Source organism: Brassica rapa, chromosome A06 (genome assembly GCF_000309985.2).
Source record: "Brassica rapa cultivar Chiifu-401-42 chromosome A06, CAAS_Brap_v3.01, whole genome shotgun sequence".
Lineage (NCBI taxonomy): Eukaryota > Viridiplantae > Streptophyta > Magnoliopsida > Brassicales > Brassicaceae > Brassica > Brassica rapa.
In genome coordinates this window covers 13,379,953-13,401,511 of record NC_024800.2, presented here as the reverse complement: position 1 = coordinate 13,401,511, position 21,559 = coordinate 13,379,953, and the positions used below count along the sequence as shown (strand labels likewise).

The window sequence follows — 21,559 nt, the reverse complement described above, 5'->3', positions numbered from 1 at the left end:
CACCAACACGTTTCCAACATCGATCGACGAAGTGCACTCCACATCGGTCGATACCCACCCTCGTCCAGCAAAACAACCGCTCACATCGATCGACACCCGTACATGAACATCGATCGATATTCGCGCCACAACGAAAATATAGGAGCAGGAGAATATTCCCTCTCCAACTAGGTTTATAGATACTTATATAAAACGTTTTGCACCCCTAAAACCACCTCCACACACCATAGCAGACACAAAGGCAAAAAAGATGAACACTCTTCCATCTACATCAACAGGAAAATCCATGAAGAGCATTCATCTCAAGAACACAAGTTCTGCAGTAATGAATCTGCCATCGATCAATGCATCTGTATCAACATCGATCGATACTACTCTAAACCCTAATCTTTCTATTTCTAAATTGAATGATAATGCAAACATTGATTACGGTTTTCTAACACCTGATGAATTTGGTATTTTCAGGGACCCATATGGAATCACACGTGCAATAGATGGAAGGATCTTACAAGTGTCCAGAGAGGACATAGCAGATATCCTTCAAGTAGCCAATGGACCTGACAACCTATTCTCACAGCAACGTGGCACTCCCGCAGTAATTTAAACCGATCCAAACAATCACGTAGGAGTCGCCAAAACAGAAATCAATCCAGATCTATCACGCCAACCAAAAGATCAAGCATCGATCGACGGGACAACTCAGACATCGATCGACAGGGTAACACCAACGTCAATCGATAAGGATGACCCGACGTCGATCGACAGACTTTATGAATTTGGAAACCGCGCTTTTGACATGTACGGAGCCAGAAAGTTCACTTGGGAACGAAGAGACGAGTATGGAGTCTACAGAGATGAGTGTGGACACGCACGAGGCGTAGCTGGTGAGATGATACCTGTCACAAAGGACGACATCATGAAATTATTGGAAAGAGCATCTCTTTTTGAAGAGAGCTACATCTGCCTTCCAGAACATGCCACTTCCTTCACACTAACCATAACTCTACACCAAAGATGAAATAAACGAGATGGTGTTTGGTATTTGTGGAGCTCAGGAAAAACTGGGAGAGGAGCTCAAATCTTTGGTAGAAGATACATATCAACCTTTGGATAGAGGATACAATGAGCTTATCAGAAGTATGGTAGAAATGAGGACAGAAATTGAGAGCTTACGTCAGCAACTTGAGAATGAAGCCACGACCTCAGCATCGATCGACGCACCACATGCACCATCGATCGACGTCAGTCTTCCTACAGCCCAGATCCCTGCAGAACCGCAATGTTCAGCAAAACACAAGGATGAATGGGAAGTCTCATACATCGACACGAGGATAAACGACGTGTACTACCCTCTCAACAACAACGTGGACTGGCTGAGCACTAAAATCGAGCTACTACAACAAGATCTGGACACCATTCGCAAGAAGGACCAACAACCAGCCACATCGATCGACGTGTGTAACATCAAATCAATCGACGCTAAGATCTCAGCCATGAATGAGAGGCTGAGGACTTACGAGGACATGCATGACCGCTTTATATCACCAGTCATGATAGATTTAAACAAATTGTCTAGTCAAATACTTCATGCCCAAAGGGATATTGATAACATTACTAATCAAAATTTTTTGCACGCAAAATCATCTTCGATGGACAGGCTACGAAGGCCTTGGATCGATGGCAAGAATCCTGAGGATTTACTTCCCTACACAGCAGCAGAGGTTGATGAGATCACATCCAAGATCTACACTGCTATAGACACCATGGAGGAACGACTTGACAAACGCTGCGATGACATCTACTTTCCATTCGACAACAAAATCAGTGGACTAGACAGCCACGCAGAATGGCTACAGAAAGAAGTCAAAGTTATTCAGAGGCACCATCCGTAGAGGTCATCGCAGCGTCTCACACGATCCTGCTCATTTGGAATGCACCATCCGTAGAGGTCAACGTTCAACATCGCTCGACGCAACAACATCGTCGTCGATCGATACGCACAATCAACCGTCGACCGACACAGACCTTCATCGTCGATCGATCCCAATCGTTCGACAACGATCGATACTACACCACATACGTCGATCGATACCGTGTCGTCAAAAATGGTAAACATTATTATTCTAACACAGGACGAGAACGGAAACCTGTATGACCATGACGGTCATCTGCGTAATGCAACAGGTCAGAAAATAGACGCTCAGGGGACTGTAATCCCTGATGCTAATGCTACAGGAGCTGCTCAACCTGTAGATGAGGACGCTCGATCGAAACCACTGGCCGACTACAATCGTCCAGATGAGTACTTCCAACAGATGAGCTATTCGACTTCCGGAGATCCAGAAGCAGAATTTCGAGATGAAGCCTCAATACTACACTCTCGTGTCGCAGATACCCTACTCTGGGTTACCGCACGAGCATCCTATGGACCATCTGGAACGGTTCAAAGATCTAATTGCTGCTATTCGGATGGAAGGAGTCCCCGAAGATTACCTGCTGTGCAAGCTCTTCAGATACACACTGAATGGAGAAACGATGCACTGGCTTAGGCAGCAACCCACAGGATCTTTAACATCATGGGCCGACATCAAGAATGCTTTCTTATGAAACTTCTTTGATGAGGCGCGCGCTGAAGAACTTCGGAAAAAAATTTCCACATTCTCGCAGGAGGCTGGAGATTCTTTCAAAGATACGTGGAATAGGTTTAGGTTCTTCCAGCGAGACTGTCCACACCACGAATTTAACGAAGTGCAGCTGTTAAGCACTTTCTTTCGAGGTCTCGCCTTACAGTATCATATAGCTCTTGATACGGCGAGTGAAGGAAACTCCACTACTCGGAATCCGTTGGAAGCTGTGAGACTTACCGAAAACCTTGCTAACAGCAGCCCCAAAAAACTGACTCTGAACGGAAGAAGTCTGTCGCCTCTATCGGGAAGGAACAGATGGACGAAGTAAGAGCTAAGTTAGATGTGGTGCACGAGCTTCTTAGGAAGCAAGTCTGTTCAGCTGCAGGAGAAGTTGCAGATACGGAAGGAGAAGAAAATGTGAACTACATCGGAGGTACCGGATTCCAGAAATTTGGAAACCAGAGCGGAAACATAAACTTCTTTGGAAATGGTCAAAGAAGTAACCAAAGTTCACAATTTCAAAAACCCTTCAACAACAGCAAAAGCTACTCGAACTCCTACTACCAGAATCCACCACCCCAGACTCAGGAAAGCAAGATCGAAGAGATGCTTGATCGAGTACTCTTGGGACAACAACAAATCACCGTGAATTTTAATGGTAAAATAGACTATGCCTACAACAATCTAAACACCAAAATCGAGACCTTAGGGACTCAAGTGAGAAAACTTGAAACGCAAGTAATTCAGACGGGCGAGACTATAAAAAGGCAAGAAGCTTTCGCTAGAGAGGCAGGCGTCGACAAAGGGAAACACCACGTAAATGCCATCATAGACGATGATTTCTGGCAAGTGGTGAGAAATGAAAAGCTTGAGGAAGGAGACTTCGAAATCGAAAGCTCCATGAGTCTCGACGGATCCCAATGGTGTCGACCGATGTCGATGAACTCGCATCGATTGACAGACCATGACGAAGATCGATGGACAGATTACTCGAGTCATCGATCGACGTCGTCCGCTAAATCTACTGATTGCAATGCAGTTTGAATTCTAACTCATGAAGAATTCGCAGCTAAGCATACTCACCCACCATCCCTTTTCTATGATAAAATCGGTCGACCGGTTGAGTCAACCATCGATCGACAGAGTGAGTCCAACGTCGGTCGTCACAACACACATCCCATCGATCGACATGCACCTCTGACATACCGAGTGCGGTTACCCTCAATCGATAATGATTATATCAACGCACTCAGACCACCACCTAAACCATTAGCTAGCCCACCCGAACCAAAACCCAACCCTTTAAATAGTTCACCAAAACCAGTTCAAGAAAATCAAGAAACTGAAGGGAGAAGGTTAAGGAAAAGAAAGGAGAAGATGCCTAAGAACCTTAAGAGGGAAGCTAACGATAAAGAGATGGATGGTTTCACTAAAAGAATCCTCAGAATCCCAATCGAAAAAGCTTTTGATGAAGCTTACTTCACACACCGGTTGTGGATGTTCTTCTGAGAAACAAGGGTAACTGAGGAGGACATTAGGAGAATGTTTCATCAAGTCAGAGAGAAGATGAAACATAGGATCACATTGACGAAGAAGAGTGATCCTGGGAAGTTTGCAATACCATGCGTAGTCAAGGGTGTTGAATTTCCCCATTCAATGTGTGACACAGGAGCATCAGTTAGTATCCTCCCTAGGATCATGGCAGACCAGCTTGGTTTGACCATCGAACCTTCAACAGAATCCTTCGCCTTCGTGGATCTTTCGGAAAAACGATCAGGAGGTATCCATGGTAATGCCCTTGTCCCGGTAGATTTTCATGTCCTAGACATCGAGCTTAACTGGAACTCTTCACTTCTGTTGAAGGTACTTGTCTGAAATCACTTCTGTTGAAGGATACTAACTGATGCTCATGTGTCACACATTGAATGGGGAAATTTAACACCCTTGACTACGCATGGTATTGCAAACTTCCCAGGGTCACTCTTCTTCGTCAATGTGATCATGTGTTTCATCTTCTCTCTGACTTGATGAAACATTTTCCTAGTGTCCTCCTCAGTTACCTTTGTTTCTCTGAAGAACATCCACAACCGGTGTGTGAAGTAAGCTTCATCAAAAGTTTTTTCGATTGGGATTCTGAGGACTCTTTTAGTGAAACCATCCATCTCCTTCTCGTTAGCTTCCCTCTTAAGGTTCTTAGGAATTTTTTCCTTTCTTTTCCTTAACCTTCTCCCTTCAGTTTCCTGATCTTCATGAACTGGTTCTGGTGAACTATTTAAAGGGTTGGGTTTTGGTTCGGGTGGGCTAGCTAATGGTTTAGGTGGTGGTCTGAGTGCGTTGATATAATCATTATCTATTGAGGGTAACCGCACTCGGTATGTCAGAGGTGCCCGTCGATCGATGGGAGGTGGGGTGTGACGATCGACGTCGGACTCACCCTGTCGATCGATGGTTGGCTCAACCGATCGATCGATTTTATCATAGAAAGGGGAGGGTGGGTGAGGATGCTTAGCTGTGAATTCCTCATGAGTTAGAATTCGAACTGCATTGCATTCAGTCGATTTAGAGGATGACGTCGATTGATGACTAGAGTAATCCGTCCATCGATCTTTGTCATGGTCTGTCGATCGATGCATGTTCATCGACATCGGTCGACACCATTGGGATCCGCCGAGACTCATGGAGCTTTCGATTTCGAAGTCTCCTTCCTCAAGCTTTTCATTTCTCACCACTTGCCAGAAATCATCATCTATGATGGCATTTACGTGGTGTTTTCCTTTATCGGCTCCTGCTTCTCTAGCGAAAGCTTCTTGCTTCTTTATAGTCTCGCCAGTCTGAATTACTTGTGTTTCAAGTTTTCTTACCTGAGTCCCTAAGGTCTCGATTTTGGTGTTCAGATTGTTGTAGCCGGAGTCTATTTTACCATTGAAATCCACGGTGATTTGTTGTTGCCCCAACAGTACTCGATCAAGCATCTCTTCGATCTTGCTTTCCTGAGTCTGGGGTGGTGGATTCTGGTAGTAGGAGTTCGAGTAGCTTTTGCTGTTGTTGAAGGGTTTTTGAAATTGTGAACTCTGGTTACTTCTTTGACCATTTCCAAAGAAGTTTCTGTTTCCGTCATGGTTTCCAAATTTCTGGAATCCGGTACCTCCGATGTAGTTCACATCTCCTTTTCCTTCCGTATCTGCTACTTCTCCTTCAGCTGAACAGACTTGCTTCCTAAGAAGCTCGTGCACCACATCTAACTTAGCTCTTAATTCGTCCATATGTTCCTTCCCGATAGAGGCTACAGACTTCTTCCGTTCAGAGTCAGTGTTTTTTGTGCTGCTGCTGTTAGCAAGGTTTTCGATAAGTCTCACAGCTTCCAATGGATTCCGAGTAGTGAAGTTTCCTTCACTCGCCGTATCAAGAGCCATTTGATACTGTAAGGAGAAACCTCGGAAGAAAGTGCTTAACAGCTGCACTTCGTTAAATCCGTGGTGTGGACAGTCTCGCTGGAGGAACCTAACTCTATTCCACGCATCTTTGAAGGACTCTCCAGCCTCCTGCGAGAATGTGGAAATTTTGTTCCGAAGCTCTTCAGCGCGCGCCTCATCAAAGAAGTTTCGTAAGAAAGCATTCTTGTTGTCGGCCCAGGTTGTTGCCTAAGCCAGTGCATCGCTTCTCCATTCAGCGAGTATCTGAAGAGCTTGCACAGCAGGTAATCTTCGGGGACTCCTTCCATCCGAATAGCAGCGATTAAATCCTCGAACCGTTCCAGATGGTCCATAGGATGCTCGTGCGGTAACCCAGAGTAGGGTATCTGCGACACGAGAGTGTAGTATTGAGGCTTCAGCTCGAAATTCTGCTTCTGGATCTCCGGAAGTCGAATAGCTGATCTGTTGGAATAGTACTCATCTGGGCGATTGTAGTCGGCCAGTGGTTTCGATCGAGCGTCCTCGTATACAGGTTGAGCAGCTCCTGTAGCATTAGCATCAGGGATTACAGTCCCCTGAGTGTCTATTTTTTGACATGTTCCATTGTGCAGATGACCGTCCTGGTCATACAGGTTTCCGTTCTCGTCCTATGTTAGAATAATAATGTTTACCATTTTTAACGACACGGTATCGATCGACGTACGCGGTGTAGTATCGATCGTTGTCGAACGATTTGGATCGATCGACGATGAAGGTATGGTGTCGGTCGACGGTTGGTTATGTGTATCGGTCGACGACGAAGTTGTTGCGTCGAGCGATGTGGAACGTTGACCTCTACGAAGGTGCGTTCCAAATGAGCAGGATCGTCTGAGAACAGCAAGTCTTTCTCCTTGTTGCTTCTGGTACCGCTGGACATGCACATGAAAAGACAAGAAAAAGATTATGTTAGAAAGGGGGTAGAGAAAAGAATAAGAATCAGTAAAACTAAATCTAATGGCGATCAAAGCTCTCCGGCAACGGCGCCAAATTTGATACCACTCAAATTTCTCTAAGGAGTGTTACTCTCATCAAAAGAGGTTCAGATGTAGTACTTAGGGATCGAATCCACAAGGAGCTACAGAACAATTAAATCTAGTGTTTATTAATTATAAGAGTTGTAATTGTTTAAATGAAATAGCAATAATAACAAGCGAAGTAAATAGTAAATGTAACTTGGTTGGAAATGATATTAGATGCAGGGCCACTATTCAGGTGTTGGAGATTATAATACCTATAGATGCCTATTTGTTGCATGCATGATATATTAGAACTCAACCGCTTAACTCAGTGATCAGCTGTCGCATGTTTCACTGGTTAACAAGCTAGATCTCGTGTCTCAACGGTTAGTATGTCGACAACGAAAGAGTGTCGATCGATGGTCCTATTGGGACGTCGATTGATACACCTTTGCCAACGTCGATCGATAGTCAGTTGAGGACATCGATCGACGGGTTCTAGCCAGGGCTATGCGCGAGTATGATATGCCCTATTAAGATACTAAATTGGCGGTTAGCCCTCTCTAGCATTCCTAATATGATAGATACATGTCAGGATGGGATAACAAGGGTGCTTGAATATGCAATCCTATTATCAAGTTCTAGTTAGCAAGGCTAAAACAAGCAATGAATACAAATTTATCATGAATATCACAACAAGGCAGATCTATAGTTTGGGGCTAATCTCAGAAACCTATCTGAACCCTGGATCTAATATGTGAACTACTCAGACATAGCAAAGCAATTCATAACAATGAAGAAATAGAAATTCATAGTATAGATGGAAAGAAATAAAAACAAAGAGTTCCAATCACAAGTGATCTTCTCTCCAAAACTCTCTATTCTCTCTCAAAGTAAAACTGTAACAAAAAGCTCTCCTCTGCCGTCAAAAAACTTAGGCAGTATATAATCTACTAGGTTAAAAACTCGTCAGGGCATTTTCGTAATTTGGCTTGGCCTTGGGTTTTAAGTCCGCTGGATCCAAAATGTCGCGTGTCCAATGTCTCGACATCGATCGATGATACTTGTGTACATCGATCGATATTAATCTTCATCTGTCGAGGCATCTCTCGGTGTCGATCGACAGCACTGGGTGCGCATCGATCGATTGTTCTTCCTCTCGTCGACCTCTACATGGTCAGCTCGGGTGAAATGTCCTTTAAGCTACAAAATGCTCCAAAATCATAGCTTTACTCCGAAATGCACCTGAACCTGAAAACATATCTAGAAGAGTAGAAAACATAGATATATATAGTAAAACACCTATATACCATGGATGAAAACGGGTCAAATCCAAGGTATATCAATACCGCACGCTAGAATCTCATTGGGAATCCACGATACTAACGGTATGGGGGACTAACTGTTGGGGTCGAAACCGGTTACGACGAAGTTAATATCCAAACCTCCGCAAAAAACAAGTGTGAGTGTCTTTTTGCGATAATTATGCTTAGTAAAAAGAATGTCACGACACATGATCTCGAGATAAAACCTTGTTCAAGTCTGGGTTGGATCAAACACAAGCTGTCCCAAGGTATCAGAAATGTATCTAAACCAGCCACGGATAGGTTCGAGTGTGACGATCGGAACACGGACAAGCCAAGCTCAGTCACTACGCAACGATCAAACATGCACACTGCCCGGTTGCTATGTAGTGACCAAGCTCGAGCCAAGCTCGGTCGCTACATAGCGACCAAGCTCAAGCCAAGCTCGGCTGCTACGTAGCAACCAAGCTCGAGCCAAGCTTGGTCGCTACGTAGCGACCGGGCTCGAGCCAAGCTCGGTCACTAGCGTGCGTGCCGTTCGGTTACTACGTAGCGACTGAGCTTTTCCGAAACGTCGAATACGACATAATCCATGCATTCTCGTCTACTCTTTGATGCTATCTCCCGAAGACTGTAGCAAACCCATTTCATGTTTCTCGACATTTGAAGTCATCAATCGAACTTTACGATAAAAATCACGGAAAGTTCGTCTTTATCGAAAGAAACCGTAATAAACGCCTAGAGCCAAAAGAGTAGGACATTTTACGCTTGGTTCGCAAGGAAAGATAAATGTCAAGTTTCCGCGGATAAATACAAAGTTTTGAAAGATAATTACGAAGATTGGAAAAAATGGAATATCTGCATTTTTGGCTATGACGGCTTAAGGGCATAAGGGGAAAAACGTAAACCGACCTAGGAGCGAGTATATAAGGGATCCTAGGCGAGAGGCATGGAGAGAAGTTTTTACACAGCAAACTTAGCACTTAGAGCGATTTTAGGCAACTTTCCGTTTTTGTTATTCAAAACTAGGGTTTTTGTTAGGCAACTTTGCGACTCAATTAGGTTTTTGCCGTCTTAGGGTTTTTAGAACTAGGAATCTCGCTGACAGCTCTTGTAGCCCAGGCATTTACGTTATTGTAAACGCTCAAACACAGATTCGGAATAAGAACTATCTTGCTCTCTTTTTCGATTTCTTATTTTATTACTATTCTCGTTTTGTGTTCTGATTGCTTGGCGTGTGGTATTATCAGATATCCGGGACCTCTGGGAAACTAGGGTTCTCCTACTTTCCTAATTTAAACGGAAATTGACAGTGCAAATTTCGGTTCCCACAACTACTAGCCAGAGGAGATGCTCATACGATTGAGTTAGAACTAATGACAGTATCGGCTTCACGAGCTCCATAACGTCTAGCACCAGCAGAGATGGCTGAGTTGGAAAAGCAGTTGGGGGAACAAGCGGATAAGGTTTTCATCAGGCCGAATACACGCCAAGGGAAGCGTGTACGGAGGACGGGTTTCTGTACACGTTATGGACATCATGAGTTTGTGGTGATGTCAATTGGATTTTTGAATGCACCGGTAGCATTCATAAAACTTATGAATGATGTTTTTCGTGAACCCTTGGATAAGTGCATGATTATCTTCATCGGCAACATCCGGATTTATTCTCGAAGCAGAGAGGAGCATGCTGAGCATTTACGGATTGTGCTAGGTAAGATTGGAGAGCATCAGTTGTTTTCTAGGAGGTGTTGTTGATCTGGAAAAAGACTACTTCAATTTCAAAGTGGCCGAATCTCAGAGGTACTGATATTTGAGCGTTATTATCATTGTCCTGGTATAAAGAAAGATATGGCTACATTTGTATCGCAATGAGACATGTCAGATGGTTAAGGCTGAGCATCAGGTGCCTAGCGGATTATTGCAGAACCTTCCACTGCCATAGGGACATGGTGATTATGAATTTTGTGGCTGGGTTACCGACCACTTTCGGTGGAAGGAATGGCATATGGTTATTGTGGATAGATTCACCAAGTCAACTCATTTAGAACACATAGAAATTGATCAGTTGGTGCAGATTTACATTAGAGAGATTGTGAGGTTCCATGGAGTTCATATCAACATTGTATCAGATCGGGATGCAAAGTTCACTTCTGCATTTTGGGAGCTTTTCAGAAAGCGATTGGGACAAAAGTCCACATGAGTACAACTTATCACCTGAAGACAGATGATTAGTCAGAGATGATTATTCATACCTTAGAGGATATGCTTGGGGATTGCGTCTTAGAGTGTGAAGGAAGTTGACGGAAGTATCAACCTCTAGCAGAGTTTGCCTACAACAACAGTTATCTTTTGGGTATTGAGATGACACCATATGAGTATCTTTATTGTAGGCCTTGTCAGACAACACTATGATGGACAAAACTGGGGGAGCACTGTGATACATAACTAACAATTGTTCAAAGGCTGTTAGAGCAAAATGAAATGCTCTAAGGGTTAGCTAAGAAAACTCATCATTGTCAGAAATTTTTTATAGATAAACGCATGAGAGACTTTGTGGGAACCGAAATTCGCACTGTCGATTTCCGTTTAAATTAGGAAACTAGGAAAATCCTAATTTCCCAGAGGTCCCGGATCTCTGCGAGAGCCAACGACAAGTGACCAAATATATGCGGAAATCATGAAAAGATAACAAACGAGTTTAGAGAAAACAGTAGATCTTATTTCGAGTCCGCGTAAGAGCGTTGAGATCATTACAAGAGATCATAAAAGCTTTGGCCGCAAAGGCCATCAGCAAGTTATTTTGTTCTAGCGGCCTAAAAGCTCAAACAAAGTTGAGTTGCAGCTCGATAACAAAAGACGAAAAAGATACATAAAAGGTTCTTGATTGATTTCAGACTGAACCTTGTTAAAGGCTGCCTACGTACCCCTTTTGAGGATCAAGCCGAACGTAGTTCAATTGATAGAGCTGGACAAGAGATCAAACTGCCTGGGCGAGTTCGTCTAGTAATTGAGTGCCAGCCATAGAAACAAAACTTGTCGAGAATAAAGCCTAAAGTTTCTAAGTGCAGAGAATTCTGAGTCTAAAAAAAATTCCCTTCCGTGCCTCTCGCCTAGGATTCCTTATATACACGCTCCTAGGTCATTTTACGCTTTTCTCCTTCTGCTCTTAAGCCTTCATAGCTTAAAAATGGAGATATTCCATTTTTCCCGATCTTCGTAATTATCTTCGAAAACTTCGTATTTATCCGCGGAAACTTGATATTTATCTTTCCTTGCGAACCAAGCATAAACCATCCTACGGTTTATGGGCTTTGGTTAAGAAATAGTAAGTGGGCTTCGAGTCACGGCTTTGGTCTCTTTGGGCTGTCTTTTGAATCGAAACATTTATTACGGCTTTTTCGATAAAAATGAACTTTCCGCGGTTTTTATCGTAAAGTTTGATTGATTACTTCAAATGACGAGAAACATGAAATGGGTTTCCTACGGTGTTTGGGAGATAGCATTAAAGAGTAGACAAGAATGCATTGATTCGTGTCGTATCGACGTTTCGGGAAAGCTTGATCGCTTCGTAACGTTCAAAACGTGCACGTGCTCTGTCACTACGTAGCGACCAAGCTTGGCTCGAGCTCCGTCGCTACGTAGCAACCGAGCAGTACGCGTGCTTGGTCGCTACGTAGCGACCGAGCAGTGTGCATGCTTGGTCGCTACGTAGCGATCGTGCTTGGCTTGTCCATGGTTCGATCGCCATACTCGAGCTCGTCCGTGGCTGGTTTAGATACGTGTCTGTTGCCTTCGGACAATCGGTATTTAGTGGTTCGATTGAGATTTGAACAAGATTTTACTGCAAGGCTCTTCGTAAATATTTTTCTACGAAGATTACTTTTCTTAAAAACGTTCATGCCGATTTTTCCGAACTTTCAGACATTGATTCCGTCGTGACCGATTTTGACCCGAACAGTTAGCCCCCCCAGCTCGTTAGAACCATGAGCTTCTAGCGTGAGGTTCTAGTGAGTGGCTTGGCAAGTTAGGCAAGTTAGGTGAGTTAGGCGGAATTAATGGTTGAAAAGGTCCATGGTAAGTGGTCTTCTCGCTCTTCTTAAAGTAGAACACGATAAGATTGGGGCTGCGCCTTATGAAGGCTGCCTACGTACCCTTGTTGAAGGGATCAAGCCTTTCGTAGTTCATCTTGGAGTTAAGGTTCTTATGACTAGTTTTCCAGCGAGACCTTTACGGTCTAGTTTTCGTGTAGAGGTTATCAGGCGTGTTGCTGCCGATGGCATTTTATATGGGTGTAGAAGGAAGACTACGAGTTGTCATCTCGTAATCTAACTCTGTGTGAACTGCTATATCCGTGATCTGTTTCGAGAGTTCTCCGCACTGTGTAAACTTGCGGGATTTCTGAAAACGCTCGAATATTGGTAGAGAGACAAATTTTGGGATCTCGTATCAGGGTGTTTGATACTATGCCTAGAGATGTTAGAGACCAGTGCGCTGGGTTTAGGGCAAGACCTAGGTTTACTCCTGGTTTCAGAGGGTGTGTTGACTAATTCGACTTACGTATCCCCTTTTAGTTTCACCCTGATTCCATTCCGATTTAAAGTCTGTGATAGGTTCTCGGCTTATACGACTTGTATGGTTGGAACCGAGCATCTCTCCAAGGACAATTTTTAAGCCTCCTAGAAGTGCTGACCAAAAATTTTGGGTTTCTTTTATAGCGCTATTATCCTTGTGTCGGATGTACGAGAGTCATCTCTATGAGATGGCTAAGTCTGTTTAGGACGTTAAGAGTTTGTTGTGATCAGCAACAAACTTAATGGTAAAAATTACCATTTTGAGTCTTCGCGAATGATATGTTTTGAGAATATGTTAGTGCGTATGACTGTCTGGTCTTCCAAGAAGGTGTTTTTATCGAGGAAGAAAATTTCGTCGAAGAATGAATCTTCAGGCGTCTGCGATGTCTCGCGATGCTGAAGATTCGTTATTCTTGAAATGTCCACGGGCTTGAAGATGTTTCGCGATGTTGCAAGGGTTTGGTCTTAGCCATGCATTTGAGAAACATTCTGGTTTGACTACGGATGTTCGCAGCCAAAATTGTTGTTCATGATTGGATGCTAATAATTTGATTTGCGATCGAGGAATTAGGACTGAGGTGTCGCGTAAATTTGTCCATGGGAAGAAGCGTTTTCCTTCATAATGCTTTGTGAAGTGTTGGCCTTCCGAGATCTATTTCGTGCATTTTTTAAGATGTTTCGTATAACTCTAGAAGCTTTGTTACAATTTTTTTCTTACACGCCGCGTATTATGGGTAAAACGTTGCGGGCTTAAAGTGAATTATGGAGTGTATTGAACTTGGTCAATTTTCGAAAAGTTTAGATTTTCCGTTAACCGTTTGGTTGTTAGGACTGAGTTTCGTTACGAAAAATTTATCATATGATTTCCGACTGTGGGCTATACTTAATTGTTCTCTTAATAGTCACACAACGTTTTTAGACAAATCGTAGATTGTCGTTTAGTTGTTAAGTGATGGAGCGATGGTTTCTGAAATAGTTTGTCTTGGCGAGAAGGATGTGTTCACTCAAGTAGCGTTGTTTCTGCGGGTTTTACAAGAAACGTTTCTGCTGTGATTTCGATCTTAGGTGAAAGTTGCTTGGAGTTACTCATGGAGTGTTACCGAAGTTTATTTCATTATGATCTAGTCGCATAACGTTTTTCATAGGTTTTTTGAAAGGATTCTCATGACACCTTCGTTTCTGGAACGAATTGGTCAACCAGAGGGGGATCTAGCTAACCATCGGGAGGAAAGTATTCCTTTTAATGTGCACGATGCTACATCTATTCTCGAGTTTTCTTCGTCGCAAATGTTTTCGATGCTTTTCCGTGACTCACTTGGTACAACGGAAACTGAAAGAAATGCTTTGGTGATTGAAGATTTCTCGTAGAAAATTTTAAACGAAAATGGATTTCTAAAGCCGGAAAAGGGTTCAATACTTTGGCTAATCGTCGAGTTTCAGTTTGATATTGATATAGGTTTTCTGTACACATGATTGCGACAAGAAATGATGAATAGTCTTTGAGATTATGTTTGTGATTGTCTAGATATGTTGCTAGCGTTTAGACGAATTTTAGATTGTCGTTTGCCTATTTGGGACGATTTGCTTTGACAAAATCGTTTTCTTGACAATTTGCAAAAGTTTTTTGAAGTTTGGGAGTATAAGTGTATAGTATACGTACCTACTGATACCACTCAAATTACCCTAACGAGTGTTACTCTCATCAAAAGAGGTTCAGATGTAGTACTTAGGGATCGAATCCACAAGGAGCTAGGGAACAATTAAATCTAGTGTTTATTAATTCTAAAGGTTGTAAATGTTTAAATGAAATAGCAATAGTAACAAGCGAGTAAGAAATAAATGTAACTTGTTTGGAAATGATATTAGATGCAGGGCCACTATTCAGGTGTTGGAGATTATAATACCTATAGATGCCTAACTGTTGCATGCATGATATATTAGAGCTCATTCGCTTAACTCAGTGATCAGCTGTCGCATGTACCACTGGTTAACAGACTAGATCTCGTGTCTCAACGGTTAGTATGCAGACAACGAGAGAGTGTCGATCGATGGTCTATTAAGACGTCGACCGATACACCTTTGCCAACGTCGATCGATTGTCAGTTGAGGACGTCGATCGACGGGTTCTAGCCAGGCCTATGCGCGAGTATGAAATGCCCTACTAAAATGCTAAATTGGCGGTTAGACCTCTCTAGCAATCCTAATATGATAGATAGATGTCAGGATGGGATACCAATGGTGCTTGAGTATGCAATCCTATGATCAAGTTCTAGTTAGCAAGGCTAAAACAAGCAATGAATACAAATCTATCATGAATATCACAACAAGGCAGATCTATAGTTTGGGGCTAATCCCACAAACCTATCTGAACCCTGGATCTAACAGTTGAACTACTCAGACATAGCAAAGCAATTCATCACAATAAAAGAATAGAAACTCATAGTATAGATGAAAAGAAATAGAAACAAGGAGTTCCAATCATAAGTGATCTTCTCTCCCAAATGAAACTTGTAACAAAACTAGAAAAAGCTCTGTTCTCTCTGCCGTCAAAACACTTAGGCAGTATATATTCTACTAGGTTATAAACTCGTCAGGGCATTTTGGTAATTTGGTTTGGCCTTGGTTTTTAAGTCTGCTGAATCCAAAATGTCGCGTCTGGTGTCTCGACATCGATCGATGGTACTTGCGCACATCGATCGATATTAATCTTCATCTGTCGAGGCATTTCCTGATATCGGTCGTCAGCACTGATGCGCATCGATCGATTGTTCTTCATCTCGTCGACCTCTACATGGTCAGCTCGGGTGAAATGTCCTTTAAGCTACAAAATGCTCCAAAGTCATAGCTTTACTCCGAAATGCACCTGAACCTGAAAACATACCTAGAAGAGTAGAAAACATAGATATATATATAGTAAAATACTTATATACCATGGATAAAAATGGGTCAAATCCAAGGTATATCAACTCCCCCAGACTTACCCTTTTGCTTGTCCTCAAGCAAAACGTACAGGCAGTCTCTCTGAAAGAGGTTTGAAAATATTTGGGAACTTAAGATTTTAAAACATAGAAATCTTTCCTCAACAATTTTGCAACCACATTTAAAAAGTCCTAATCACAAAAGCACACTATGCAATATCCTAGCTTATCAACCATTTCTAACATAACACAACTCATAAATTCACGTCTGACATCCCCTCTACTGATTTCATTTCTTAGCATAAATATAAAGTGAATGCTTTACCTTGGGAGTATCGATCACAAGATGCAAGGATTTCATACAAGTATCTGGAGCTGCAGGTAAAAGTTAGTTCCTAGTTTCTCTCTCTCTAAATTTCTCTCTTGAGTCAAAGTCTGCTTCCATTGCAGGATCAGTGACCAAGATTGGATAGGCTTCCATGAATCAAAACTTAATGGTGGTTGCCACCAAGTTCTGTTCACTTCTTTTGACCTATATCCAAGAGTTCTGTGCGAAAGCGAGCCTTGAAGATTGCCGCCTCCAAGTCCCGTTTCGAACTCTTTTATTTGAGTCTTTATGAATCAAGCCTTAATGGTTTTAGCCACCAAGTCATGTTCAGACTCATCCTAATTAAACAATAGATCTTATTTATTTATTTATTTATTTTGTTTTATTTTTTATTTTTTTTACTCACTAACTAATCTAGGGTCGAAATTTAGAGAGAGAAAATGTGATATATAATCTAAACCAGGCGTTACCTTCCAGACCTGTCTGAAGAATCCGATCCCATGTATACCAAGCCTCAAGATAAGCGGTTATGTCAGGTTTAGTGTTGGAAATCAGCTTTGGTTACTTCATACGGTTCAAGGCAAGTGTGTATTTGATAGGTTGATCCGCTTTAGCATCTTTAGTGCTATCTGCAATCAGTAAATCTAAAATGGTGCTAAAGATTAGTTAGATATTCATGTTTAAATCAATATAAGATTATAGTCCATATTTTCAATAGCTAAGCATAATTTATCAAAATTCTTTTTTACATAAGAATAAAATAAATTATATCAGTAAATCTCCCCCCAGACTTAAATTACACTGTCCCAGTGTAACGTAGCAGGAGTTATGATGAATAGTTTATGATGTACGAAATGTAACAAGTAAGGAAGATACATCTGACCGGAGTTCTCACTTTATCTTTAGGAGACCCAAGTAGCCTATGTAACAAGTAAGGAAGATACATCTGATCGGAATTCATGTTTAAATTAATATAAGATTATAGTCCCTATTTTCAATAGCTAAGCATAATTTATTTAAAATTCCTTTTTACATAAGAATAAAATAAATTATATCAGTAAATCTCCCCCGAGACTTAAATTACACTGTACCAGTGTAACTCAGCCAGAGTTATGATGAATAGTTTATGATGTACGAAATGTAACAAGCATGGAAGATACATCTGACCGGATTAGATATCGATCGATGTGAAAGTGTTACATCGATCGTCGTGTGGTTGTCTATGTCGAACGATGTCGACGTCTCGTCGTCGGTCGATATTCAGATCCTCCTACTTGGTCTCCTAAATCTGAAAGAAATAAAATGAAAGGAATTAAATGCTAGGTAATAAAACCAAAGTAAAATACCTAATAGTGGGTTGCCTCCCACTCAGCAATTGGTTATAGTCATTTAGCTTGACTGTGGTAGTGATTGGCTATTGGGTGGAGAAACAGCTGCTTGTTGGAAAGCAAGCATCCACGTCATCTCTGCGCATTCTGGACCAAGATGCAATGAAACTTCTTGTGGCCTCATCATTTCTTGTCCATTTGTCATCCATCTTTTCAATTACTTTGGAGATGTTCTGTAGCCTTTCTTGAACGTTGTCAATGCTGACCTGGTGCTAGCCTAAGTTGTCATAGGCGTATGCTGAAAGATCTATCAGTTCCTTTTGCATTGACTCTACCGTCTTGTGTATCAGCTGCTCGCCGATTGGTGTAGACTCGGCGTCGATCGATGCGATTATGTGTTCGTTGGTCGATCTTGGCGAGTTGCCATCGATCGATTTTGCTAGTGTCTTGTCGATCATTGCTGATATTTGGTGTTGAGCTGCGAGTTGCCTCTGAATGGCTTTGACTTATTTCTGTAGCCATTCTGCGTGGCTGTCTAGTCCACTGATTTTGTTGTCGAATGGAAAGTAGATGTCATCGCAGCGTTTGTCAAGTCGTTCCTCCATGGTGTCTAAAGCAGTGTAGATCTTGGATGTGATCTTGTCAACCTCTGCTGCTGTGTAAGGAAGTAACTCCACAGGTTTCTTGCCATCAATCCAAGGCCCTCGTAGCCTGTCGATCGATGCTGATTTTGCCTGCAAAAAACTTTGATTAGTAATGTTCTCAATATCCTTTTGGGCATGAAGTAATTGACTAGACAATTTGTTTAATTCTATCATGACTGGTGATATAAAGCGGTCATGCATATCCTCGTAGGTCCTCAACCTCTCATTCATGGCTGAGACTTTAGCGTCGAGCGATGTGAAGGTACACATGTCGATCGATGTGGCTGGTTGTTGGTCCTTCTTGCGAATGGTGTCCAGATCTTGCTGTAGTAGCTCGATTTTAGTGCTTAGCCAGTCCACGTTGTTGTTGAGAGGGCAGTAAACGTCGTTTATCTTTGTGTCGATGTATGAGACTTCCCATTCATCCCTGTGTTGTGTTGAACATTGTGGTTCTGCAGGGATCTGAGCTGTAGGAAGACTGACGTCGATCGATGTTGCATGCGGTGCGTCGATCGATGCTGAGGTCGTAGCTTCCTTCTCAAGTTGCTGACGTAAACTCTCAATTTTGTCTCATTTCTGCCATACATCTGAAAAGCTCATTGTAGCCTTTATCCAAAGGCTGATGTGGATCTTCTACCAATGTTTTGAGCTCCTCTCCCAGTTTCTCCTGAGCTCCACAAATACCAAACACCATCTCACCCATTTCATCTTTGGTGTAGAGTTCTGGTGCCAGTCTTGTGAGTGTGAAGGAAGTGGCATGTTCTGGAAGACAGATGTGGCTCTCTTCAAAAAGAGATGCTCTTTCCAGTACTTTCCTGATGTTGTCCTTTGTGACAGGTATCATCTCACCAGCTACGCCTCGTGCGTGTCCACACTCATCTCTGTAGACTCCATACTCGTCCCTTTGTTCCCAAATGAACTTTCTGGCTCCGTACATGTCAAAAGCGCGGTTCTCACATTCATACCGTCTGTCGATCGATGTCGGGTCATCTCTATCGATCGACGTTGGTGTTACCCTCTCGATCGATGTCTCCGTTTTATCGTCGATCGATGCTTGCCCTTTTGGTTGGCGTGATAGATCTGGGTTGATCTCTGTTGTGGCGACTCCTGCGTGGTTGTTAGGATCTGTTTGAATGAGGTCTGGAGTGCCACGTTGCTGTGAGAATAGGTTGTCAGGTCCATTGGCTACTTGAAGGATGTCTGCTATGTCCTCTCTGGACACTTGTAAAATCCTTCCATCCATTGCACGTGCATTGCCATCTGGGTCCCTGAAAATACCAAATTCATCAGGTGTTAGAAAACCGTAATCAATGTTTGCATAATCATTCAATTTAGAAATAGAAAGATTAGGGTTTAGAGTAGTATCGATCGATGTAGATACAGTTGCACCGATCGATGGCAGAGTAATTTCTGTAGAACTTGTGTTCTTGAGATTATTGCTCTTCATGGATTTTTCTGTTGATGTAGAAGGAAGAGTATTCATCTTTTTTGCTTGTGTGTTTGCTCTGATGTGTGTAGGTGGTTTCGGAGGTGCAAAACGATTTATATAGGTATCTATAAACCTAGTTGGGGAGGAAATATTCTCCTGCTCCTGAATTTTCGCTGTGGCGCGAATATCTATCGATGTTCCAGTACGTGTGTCGATCGATGTGAGCGGTTGTTTTGCTGGACGAGGGTGGGTATCAACGGATGTGGAGTGCACAGCGTCAAACGATGTGGGGAACGTGTTGGTGAATTTATGTGTTTCAAGTCTTTCATCTTGGAAAGACATTTCTATTGCACGTTCTTTCCAATAATCCTCATCAAATTCCTCTGTATGTTCCTCATTACGAGAAGTAATTACAGTGTCAACTGCAAAACTTTCATGGAAACCACTGTCTGCCCAACTGCCTATGGAATAATCATCATGTCCTCTCTTGCTTGGAGGTTGGAAGGCAAAGTGTTGGTAACAATGATTAGGTGAAGCGAAATGGTCAACTGGGTGCATTACGTCGAGTGACGTGTTGTTGCGGCCATCGGTCACCGTTGACTCATTGGAATCGATCGATGGAAAGGTTGGGGTGTCGATCGATTCCGAGTACTCTATTTCGTACTCCAATTCATACCCTGCTCCACAATGGCATGCGCCAATGAAGCCGAGTTCTTTCCCGTAATCCACAGAGTTAATGACCTTTCTCTTAGGTCGGATGGGGTCGTAGTGGATGTTTGGGTCTATGAGCGTTAGACACAATTTGTTTTTGTTCATGTCACATACGGCTCCTACTGTAGCTAGGAAAGATCTTCCAAGGAGAAGTGAAGAGTTCCAGTTAAGCTCGATGTCTAGGACATGAAAATCTACAGGGACAAGGGCATTACCAATCTGTACCTCCAGATCTCTTATGATTCCTCCTGATCGTTTCTCTGAAAGATCCACGAAGGTGAAGGATTCTGTTGAAGGTTCGATGGTCAAACCAAGCTGGTCTGCCATGATCCTAGGAAGGAGACTAACTGATGCTCCTGTGTCACACATTAATTGGGGAAATTCAACACCCTTGACTACGCATGGTATTGCAAACTTCCCAGGATCACTCTTCTTCGTCAATGTGATCCTGTGCTTCATCTTCTCTCTGACTTGATGAAACATTCTCCTAATGTCCTCCTCAGTTACCTTTGTTTCTCTGAAGAACATCCACAACCTGTGTGTGAAGTTAGCTTCATCAAAAGGTTTTTCGATTGGGATTCTGAGACCATCCATTTCCTTATCGTTAGCTTCCCGCTTAAGGTTTTTAGGAATCTTCTCCTTTCTTTTCCTTAACCTTCTCCCTTCAGATTCTTAATCAAAGAGTTGGTTTTTGGTTCGGGTGGGTTTGCTAATGGTTTAGGTGGTGGTCTGAGTGCGTTGATGTAATCATTATCGATTGAGGGTAACCGCACTCGGTATGTCAGAGGTGCCTGTCGATCGATGGGAGGTGTGTTGTGACGATCGACGTCGGACTCACTCTGTCGATCGATGGTTGGGTCAACTGATCGATCGATTTTATCATAGAAAGGGGAGGGTGGGTGAGGATGCTTAGCTGTGAATTCTTCATAAGTTAGAATTCGAACCGCATTGCACTCAGTCGATTTGGCAGACGACGACGATCGATGAATGGAGTAATCTGTCCATCGATCTTCATCATGGTCTGTCGATCGATGTGAGTTCATCGACATCGGTCGACACCATTGGGATCCGCCGAGACTCATGGAGCTTTCGATTTCGAAGTCTCCTTCCTCAAGCTTTTCATTTCTCACCACTCGCCAGAAATCATCATCTATGATGGCATTTATGTGGTGTTTCCCTTTGTCGGCTCCTGCCTCTCTAGCGAAAGCTTCTTGCCTCTTTATAGTCTCGCCCGTCTGAACTTCTTAGGTTTCAAGTTTTCTCACCTGAGTCCCTAAGGTCTCGATTTT

At 42.7% G+C, this 21,559-nt stretch overlaps 2 non-coding genes across 2 annotated transcripts; one reads left to right on the top strand and one right to left on the bottom strand.

The window, feature by feature from the left end:
* Positions 1 to 2,635: 2,635 nt before the first annotated feature.
* On the bottom strand, positions 2,636 to 2,741 carry LOC117126303. Its single transcript, XR_004448878.1, has one exon. It is a non-coding gene; the product is annotated as a small nucleolar RNA R71 (small nucleolar RNA).
* Positions 2,742 to 6,095: 3,354 nt separating this feature from the next.
* Positions 6,096 to 6,201, top strand: LOC117126311. The gene has a single exon (XR_004448886.1). It is a non-coding gene; the product is annotated as a small nucleolar RNA R71 (small nucleolar RNA).
* Positions 6,202 to 21,559: the final 15,358 nt, after the last annotated feature.